This window comes from Asparagus officinalis, chromosome 5 (assembly GCF_001876935.1).
Source record: "Asparagus officinalis chromosome 5, Aspof.V1, whole genome shotgun sequence".
Lineage (NCBI taxonomy): Eukaryota > Viridiplantae > Streptophyta > Magnoliopsida > Asparagales > Asparagaceae > Asparagus > Asparagus officinalis.
Genome location: NC_033798.1, coordinates 105,176,913 through 105,187,642, shown reverse-complemented (window position 1 = coordinate 105,187,642; position 10,730 = coordinate 105,176,913).

The following is a 10,730-nucleotide window of genomic DNA, read 5'->3' as shown; positions in this document are numbered from 1 at the left end:
GTAGTTTTAGATTGTGTTAAGACATGTTATGACTTTTGAATTTTACCTACATGTATTATATTTATGATTTTATTGCTTAGTGAATGAATATTGTTTGAGCATGCGAGATGTGTTATGATTGTGATTATTGGATGAGTATTGTTTCATATTGTGGATTGGTGGATGATGGATGAGTTTTCATTTGGAATGTGAATGTATATAATAGTTGATTTTATGATATATTGTTAAATATTGTCATTGGATTGATGTGGATACATGCTATATGTGTATTCTCATACAGGAGGTTACCGAAAAATTAAATTTTTTTACGTAAATATGTACATTAGCGACGGAGAAAAACCGTCGTCAATACTCATTGGTGATGGGGTAATTCGTCGCCAATGTTTTAAACATTGGCGATGGGACAATCCATCGTCAATGTTTAAAACATTGGCGACGGATTGTCCCGTCACCAATGAGTATTGGCGACGGGGAAATCCATCGCCAATAATAAACGTCCGTCGCCAATAAGCATTGGTGACGGGAACCCCGTCGTCAATACTTATTGGCGACGGATCCATTTCCGTCACCAATGTGTATTGGTGACGGATTTTGGGGCATTTATGACTGATTTCCCGTCGCCACACATTGGTGACGGATTTTGGGGCATTTGTGACTGATTTCCCTGTCGCCAATGCCCGGTTTTCTACTAGTAATAATAAAACATAAAATAATGTAAATGATTCTTCAAAAAGAAACTTTAGTTGGAGATTTTGTGTATACCTAGAGAGAGAGAGAGTGTGTGTGTGTACGATTTTTAGGGAGGAAGGGAGAGCGCAATCATTTACTTTATGTATGAAGAGTTGAATGTGCGTGAGAGAGAGTGGAGGTGGGGTAGCACTATTTTGCCGTGTTCATCAAATCCTAAAACAAAACTATTCCTGAGCTGGTGTTGAATTCTGCAGAAAGGTCTATAGGAAATTAGTTCTGTATATTGATATTTCTGTATAGTCGAGCTCAGCATATGACCACTAAAACTTAAAACTTGATTATGTTAGTCCAAAAGTAGAGTTTAATTAGCCTAACATTCGATGTGCTTTCTCTATGCATTGAAAGAGACAACCGTCAATACCGGGGGGGAAATGCTAGCTCATTCCAAAAATAAAAATCTGCCTGCATTGATTTAAGCATGTGATAATTATAGCATTGGACTTGGAAAAATCCGTCTATGATTTTTATGTCTACATATATAGTTTCATCATACATAGATAGAACTCATAGAAGTTTCTGAGTGAGGTATTTTATTGCCGTGCTTGTGAATATAGAAATACTACTGAACTAATGACAGAGATCCTTCATAATTATGGATGCATGATTGTCATTCATTCACGGAGTTATAAGTGTTTTTCACTTGTTCGTATTAGTGAAGAATATGGTAATTGTTTTTGATATTTTCATGCCCTTCAAGAAAACCGCAATGATAAAGCAATGTGGTTTAGTACAAAACACATGCATGAAGATTTGATAGTACAAATGTAAAAAGAGCTTTGCTACATGGACCCATAATATAGGAAAAATAAGGGGGACAATGGAGGTGTTCCCCTCCTATTTGATAATGAGTTGGTCATCATTAATGATGGTCAACTCATTATCCAATAGGAGGGGGACACCTCACTTGTCCTCTCTATTGGTCTCATATTTTGAGTCCTTGAGGAATTTTTCATATAAAAAATAGCAATGAAATTAATGCAGAGAGAACAAGTTACAGAAAATACGGCTTATTAATTAGTCTAAAGACTGAGTGATGCTATTTATGAGTTATCATGGTCTCTAACTATTAGTTTAAATTTATGAATATTAAAATTTTAATTTTTCTTTCAAAACCACTTACCACACCTTTCAAGACCACTATTGCTACATTTGGTAATCTTAGCCTTTGACGTGGGGAGTAAACTTTGATATGCCACATTCCAATTTTCTTAGCTAAAAAATTGTATCACTTTCCATGTTGTCAAATACCCATTCAATTAATACTTTAATTGCATATCATTTCTATAAATCTGCTTCTATTTATTCATAATAATAAGTTCACATAAATATGTGCTTAAGATACGAATAGATGTAGTCCTTATACATTAATAATGTCACATGAAAATGTCCATATAGCTACACGCACGTGCCTACCCATTCACCCGCCTGCAGCCCATTCACTAACATATAGGACCCACAAGTAACATAAAATGAAGTAGATTATCATAAATTTAAAATAAGTGTTTTTTTCATTTTTTGATATATGACCATATCTTTATCATTAAGGAGCGTATATGTCCGCAATACATTTAGACAAGTGTTTGTATAGCATCAAAAAGTGTACAATTCATTATGCCCAACAATGGTACAGCCTAAAGGACCGATTCATTTGGGCCCAATAATAATAAGAGCCAATTAACTATAGTTAGGCCCTATAGTTAATCTATAGACTTTAACCATAGAGGGGCCAAATAAAGCAACCCAAAGGCCCAAAACACTGAATATTAAGTGTACGAGTATTTCAAAATTTAAAATTTCATAGGTTCTATCTTAAAATTTTTGCTCATTTTTGTTCATTTTGATCCATTAATAATTAATTATCATAGTTTAAACTTTATAATTTTATGGGTATAACATAAAAATTTTGTTTGCTTTTATTTGTTTCTCCCAATAGAATTTAGTATGTATATTTCAAAAATACTGATTTTCATTCGTTTTACCTTCAGTACGCATAATCTCCACCATATTTTTTATTTATTTATTTTGACCCAATAATAATTAATTATATGTACTATAAAATTCACAAGTTCATAGGCTTTAATCACTGCTTTTTATTCTTTTTTTTTTTTTTTGCTTACTATCCAGTGACCACAATTATTAATTGCTTTCTTGTCAACTTTTTATGCGTAGTAAATTAGAAAATGTAATCAATAAATAAAAGAGGATTGAAATTTTGGAAGAATTTCAAGGAGAATATACATACTTTTAATCAGTTCTCTCAGTAAGTATGTCATTCTTTTAAGAATGTTTGGCGATCACAACACAATCTAATGGAGTTGATCTAGACCATACAAAATTATATAGTATAAGCACACATAAGTAAGAGTATATAGTATTTGTATTTGTAGGACATAAGTGAAATTATCCTAGAAGGGGTATGAATAGGGTATTTGCTAATCTAATCCGATAACAATGCTAAATTAAAACTAATTAACAAATATCCTAGCAATTATGATATACAATGAGATATGTGAAAGAATATACAATAAAACAATAGGCGATATAAACATGCAACAATGGCAATATAACAATATGGTGAACAATGAGCACAAAAGAAATACGTCAAGGCAATCGCAAACACAAAGAAATGATCATGGAGTTCGGTCGACCCACGATCTACGTCTCCGCTCTTTACCCACGAGGAGAATCTCTACTATATCACAAAAATACTACACAATCGGCTTTCAGTGCTCACCGATAAACATTTACAACTTACACAATTACAATCACACAATACACCCTCTAAGTGTTGGCCTAGCCCGTGTCACATTCCTCAAGTGCTCGGAATTATAACCTCTCCCTAGGATTTACAACCGACGCAACTCCTCTTGGAATTGATCTTGTCTCTCACCAACCACTTCTCTCGGTATCCTTGTGTATTACAACGTGTTCTCAATAAAGAAAGTGTAAATACAAGATTTGTTCTTTAATACAAAGATGTGAACTCAATTAAGCTCACTCTCAATGTCACAACCCCACAATCCGAATTTATACAATATATGAAAATATTAAAGCTCAATAGGGGTGTGTGTAAGCAATGAGTAAAAATAAAATTAAACTCAAAATTAATCTAGAAAATACAAATATAACAATTGAAATATAAACAAGCTAGATAATTGAGTTTAGAAACACTTCTCTAAGAACAAGTGAGGGAGATTAGAAGATTGAATGCTCAAACCGAAATTGATCTCCTCCTCTTGTGAAAACCTCTTCACATAAACAAACTTAAAAACTACACTTAAACACCCTTAAACACTTGTAAACTTGATTTAAAATTTTCTTAGATGGTTCAGAAGTTTGAAGGAAAGGGGTATACATAGGATCACAAAACAAAGCCCAAAAACTAAGAAAATCTAAGCAAAAAGACCAAAAAAACCCAAAAAAAAATCAGGAAGCTAAAAAACTAGCCGATACAGTGTCATTAGTCGACTGATGAACAGTGTCAGTCGACTGATGAGCTGATCATTACAGGCAGCTCAACCTTCATCGGTCGACTAATGAAATCATCAGTCGACTGATGACCTGCTTCGATCGACTGATGGTTCATCAGTCGACTGAACAGAAACTTTTTTACTTTTCCAGCGCTTGGTCGACTGGTGATCCTCATCAGTCGACTGATAATGTGCACCAGGAATTTTATGAACAGTAAAATTAAACTTTGAACCCCTTTAAAAATAGCAAATAAATTCTAAAAAAATAAAATTTGGGAAAATGTTTATAAACATGAAAATAAACATGTTACAAAAAAAAAATTTAAAATATCATTTCTCGTTTGTGAAAACTCATCATTTTATAAAAACTCAAAAATACATGTTCGTTTAAACCCTTGATTTTGACACTATGACTTAAACCAAGTTATGAAATCTTTTTGAATTGATTTATATACTTAATAAAAGATGTATACAAGGATAATTTTGTCCTTAAACCAAGAACACAATGTTTTCTCAAAAATACCTATATTTTGAAAAAAAACCAAGAACGCGCGTGTGTGTGTGTGTAAAATTGAGCTTGAAGTATTTGCACAATATATAAATCCTAAACTAGTATACCCAAGCTAAAAGATCTTTGATATGCTCGTCTTGATTGTGGATAAGGTTGAACTTGTATTTGACTTGAAATGTTGGCTTAATTTGAGATATCGTCATTGCAAAATTTTTTTCAACTTGGATACATGTTAAACAACAATACTAAAAATACACAGTTATAAATTGTTTGTTAATCATCAAAATTAGATTAGATTGTAGGCTCATAAACATGAGTCCTAACAATAATAACCCTAAAGCATCTCCACACACACCCATCTACACAAAAAAAAACTCTCCGTGTATGCCCTTTAAAGAGGTAAAACGCCCAAATATCCCCACATCTCTCTCTCTCTCTCTCTCTCTCTCTCTCTCTCTATATATATATATATATATATATAATATATATATATATATATATATATATATATATATATATATAATATATATATATATAGAGAGAGAAGAGAGAGAGAGATAGAGAGAGAGAGAAGAATGGTATGCTTGGTACCAAGCACAAATAGTGTGCTTGGTAGTGAGGTGTTTATAATCTATTTCACTCATTCAAATAGATTGTATATCCTCATACACTCCTCAACTCATGTGAATTTGGTCTCCCATTTGAATGAGTAGAAGGAATTATGCCACCTCACTACCAAGCACAAATTTATGCTTGGTACCAAGCATACCCATAATTCTCATATATATAATATATATATATATATATATATATATATATATATATATATATATATATATATATATAATATAATATATATATATATATATATATATATATATATATATATATATATATAGTCTGCTGACATTTTTAGGTTAAGATATTTGTCCTATAATTATGTTATTTATGTGTTATTTCTTCGTCCAGAAAATATTCCTGTGCAAATTAGGATCTTTACTATTTACTTTCTTTTAAGAAAACCCGGAAGAAGTTATATGTTATTTATTCTTAATTTGTTGGATACATGTGTAGTGCTTCTAAATTCAGAGAGAAGCTTGTGTCCTTTATTCACGAGAAATGGGAATTAGATATATATATCGATCCTTTTCCATGAGACATACAGACCCCGTTTGGTACGTAGGAATGGGTTGGAATGGAATGTCATTCTCACTTCTCATTCCCTCATACCAAACAAAACTTATTTTAGATGTTGGAATGATCATTCCCATGGAATGATCATTCCCACTTTTTGTGAGAATGGACATTCCAAGTGAGAAGATAGGGAATGATCATTCCCATTCAAGGGGAGAATCAAATTAGTTAGGTTTTTTTTAATTATACTCCTATTAATAATAAGAATTAATTTAAAAATCATGGCTTTTGACTACGTATTCTCATTTTCTCTCAGCTACTAATTATATTCGAACAATAGGAATTTTTTGCGGGGTAGGGATTAAAACTAGTGGTACATATTTTAGTAGCATATTAAAACTAGCGGTACATATTTCATTAGCCTATTATATCACAATTGCTCAACATAGGAGCAACACAATTTAATATAAAAACAGATACGACTGAAACTATATACTATTTGCCGATTAAAATTCTTTCATGTCAATATTTTTTTTTGGTCAATCAAATTTTTTTGTTTATTCACCAATGTTTAAAGTCTGTTATTTTCACCAGCATATTATATTCTTTTTGAACTTTTGCTATTGTTTTCCCACCATAGAGAACTATATGTACCCATTGCGTACATGTTTGATTGTGGTTCATGCACAACAATAAATCTAACTTTTGATTGAAAAATATTTGACCCAATATTTATGAAAAGAGGAAACTCTCTCTGAGAAATTGGCCAAAATATTAAATTATCACAACCATATCATGTCTAGACTATATATAGAGGTATAAGGGCATTATTATAACACATACCTAGATTAATATAACATATGCTCCAAGTGAGAAGATAGGGAATGATCATTCCCATTCAAGGGGAGAATCAAATTAGTTAGGTTTTTTTTTTCAATTATACCCCTATTAATAAAAAGGATCAATTTAAAAATCATGGCTTTTGACTACATATTCTCATTTTCTCTAAGGTACTAATTATATTCGAACAATAGGAATTTTTTGCGGGGTAAGGATTAAAATTAGTGGTACATATTTCAGTAGCATATTAAAACTAGCGGTACATATTTTATTAGCCTATTATATCACAATTGCTCAACATAGGAGCAACACAATTTAATATAAAAACAGATACGACTGAAACTATATACTATTTGCCGATTAAAATTCTTTCATGTCAATATTTTTTTTTGGTCAATCAAATTTTTTTGTTTATTCACCAATGTTTAAAGTCTGTTATTTTCACCAGCATATTATATTCTTTTTGAACTTTTGCTATTGTTTTCCCACCATAGAGAACTATATGTACCCATTGCGTACATGTTTGATTGTGGTTCATGCACAACAATAAATCTAACTTTTGATTAAAAAATATTTGACCCAATATTTATGAAAAGAGGAAACTCTCGTTGAGAAATTGGTCAAAATATTAAAATTATCAAAACCATATCATGTCTAGACTATATATAAAGGTATAAGGGCATTATTATAACACATACCTAGATTAATATAACATATGCAGAAATAGTGAGAATTGTTTAAAAAATATAAATGAAACATACACTGTAGGCATCTAAAAATACCTATAGGTATCCACACACAGCTCGAGACAGAGAGAAGGTGATGAACGCCACTATCTAAGTCTAAGAGGATTATCCGATGCCGATGAACACATGAAGCGAAACGGCGAACCGAATAGCCTATGCACTCACCGGCCACCTCCAAGTGGCCCATGTACTCACCAGCCACCAAATCGGCGAACCAAGTGGCCTGCGTGCTCATTGGCCACCAAAACAGCGTACAGATCAACGAAACAACGAAATACGCGTAACGACGGAACAAGTCAAAACCTAAAAAATCAATAAAAGCCGCTGGCGGCCAAGTCACATCAAAACGACTCGGCCACATCAAAACAGCTCGGCCGAACTAGTGGTTCGGCCCAAAGCCAGATCATCAGAAGGTGACTCGGCGGCCGAGCCACCAGATGACTGTTCAGCCAAAAGTTGTTTTTTTCTATTCTTTGATGGATTCTTTTGGGATTTGAGTGTTCCTGGGCATTCTAACTGATCTGATATTGTGGTTGTACGGTTGTTAACTGAAGATACAGAGAAATCATCAGTCTCATCCAAATAACCGCATCCGAAGCCTATAAATATGAGCCAAAGGCCTCCATTTTCAGGAGGACGTCGATAGGACGAAGTGCTGCCGAATTAGAGAGTGAAGCTACGAATTTACAGCAAGGGTTAGCAGATCTTGGCGATCTCCTGTGCATTAAGAGTGGAGTTCGAGAGATCTGAGACCCGTCCCCTATTCCTCCGGATTTAAGCTTGGTCTTAAATCTCGAAAAGAGCCGTGATCTTGCTTGGCCGAGATCACCGCTCCAGCGATTACTTCCTTCGTGAAGTAAGAGTTTTGATCACCAATTTGTCAATCGGATCTGATCCGTGGCGGTTCACGGATATTAACGTCCTGGCACAAGCAAAGATCTCACGCAAGCAGCGGGTGATAAACGTCCGTTGCGTTGTTTGACAAGAGTTGTAATCTTTATTTTCATTATGTAAGGGAGATCTTATAAAAAGATCGACTTTCTTTCTTTTTTGAACTTATTGTAATGGCTGAAATTGTAATGAGTTCGTTATCAATAAAAATATCAACTTTTGACCCAAACATACACCTGATCGATAACATGTGCATTAGTATAACACATACCTATATTAATATAACATATGCATAAATAAAAAATTTTAGTTATTATCATTAATATTTGTTTTATCTTATTAAAAATCTATGTTGTTATAAGGGCATTATTAGAAAATGAGATTACATTCTCACTTGTGAACTAGTGATACCAAATATGGGAATGGGAATTAGATTTTCATTCTAGCTTCATTCTACAAACGCACCCAAACAAGAGAATGGGAATGACCATTCCATTCTCACATACATTCTATTTCATTCTTTCTTCCACTCCATTCTCACTTGACTTCATTTTCACGTACCAAACAAGACGAAAGTGTTAAAGTAACTCGATAATATGGGTAAATGTATTCAACTTCTTCCTATGTTCCTTTTTCATATGCTCCACGACTTAGAAAATTGTTGATGGTAACCTTTCATAATTGCGCTTGCAGGAGCTTGGACCGTGCGGTATTGCTGATGGCAAACATATTGAGTACCATACCTAGTGACTAGATTTAAATAGAATAAAAAGCTTATCCAAAACATAGAGCTAGTCTTAGATCCATGTTTTGTATGAATATGAAGAAAAGGAAGCGATTTCAATAGAACAATTTTTTTTGAAAGATTCGATGTGCATTTTATGTTGCATATAGCTTCACATACGAAGTTATTGTGTGTTTTGCGGTTTTGGTTGCATTTTGTCGAAAGTATAGCATGCATTTCTAAAAGTATATCAAGTATTTCTGAAAGTGTAGCACGATAAAATACAAGTATAGTAATGCTTTGCTGAAAGTATAGAAGATACTTTTAATAGTATACTAAGCATTTTCTGAAAGTGTAGCAAGATAAAAACACAAGTGTAGTAGGTATTGCTAAAAATATAGTAGGAAAAACACATTAATACATAATTAAACCAAACACAATTAAATTAGACACATCAATCAATTATATTAACACATCAAGACATAGTCATCTTGACAGGTACACATAGAAACGTGAGTCTTTACAAGTCAACCGCATTGTGCTTGCACTACAACCAATAATCATCACAATACCCCTTAGCAATCAATTTAAAGAAGTGATTATTTTCTCTAAAGTCCATCAATGCACAACACAATTCATCATCCATTTCTGTTTGTCATAAAAGAAAATAAAATGTGCAAACTTAATAAAAGATAATCAACTTAAGCTAAATTTAAAATATGAAACTTGGTCTAACAATAAATTAAAATCAAAATTATGAAATTGAACTAAAAATGTTTGATTTTTTAGTATTTTTAATTCTTGTTAATTGTAATAAAAATTGGTAGGAGTCACGCATAATTATGTGAAAATTTATGATGAATAAAATGATAAATCAATGTTGTAATTGTCCCAAATACTATATGGATTTATGCCACAAAATTAACTAAAAGTAGGGGAATTAGGAGAATTTATACCTCAAAATATCAAAAAAGAGATGAATCCTTACCAAAATTTAGTGTTTAAACTTTAGGCATTAATAGAATTGAAGAGTATTTAATAGGTTTATGAGGAATGAAGAAAGGAAATAAGAGAGCAAAGGAGGTGAGAGAGAATTAAATGAGAAAAAGAGGGGACTAAGATTAGATATTTTAAAAAAATTTAGGGGGAACCACATAAGTATGAAGCATATTTGAGAATTTAGGTTTAAAGATAAATACATAAATTTGGTTAGATCTAGAGATACAAAGAAAAGTAATTGGTTTAAACATAAATCATGGTAAACCTTTGGGACAAAAAACCCTTAAAAAAATAAGCAATTTAGATATAACTTAAACTACAAACAATTGAAGGATTAATACGAAAGGTAACATGGCCGTCTATTATATAAAAGAAAGGTTTTTTTTGCCTCCTTTTTGTAGTCGGATGTTATAAACTCGATTAAAAAATCAAAATAATACACAAATTTTTTTTTTTGGGAGGGTGCGGGTTCAAGTGATTGGATTTGATTTTTTATTACATTTTTGGCTAAAATTGAATTGCACTATTCTAAAATAGGTTTTATTAGTTTGTTAAACTGACTTATCTGCTCAGCGAAAAGCAACCTATTATGATATAACTAGTTTCAGACCCGTACGATACACGAATTTGTTTAATATATAAAAATTAATGTAGCAAAAGAATGC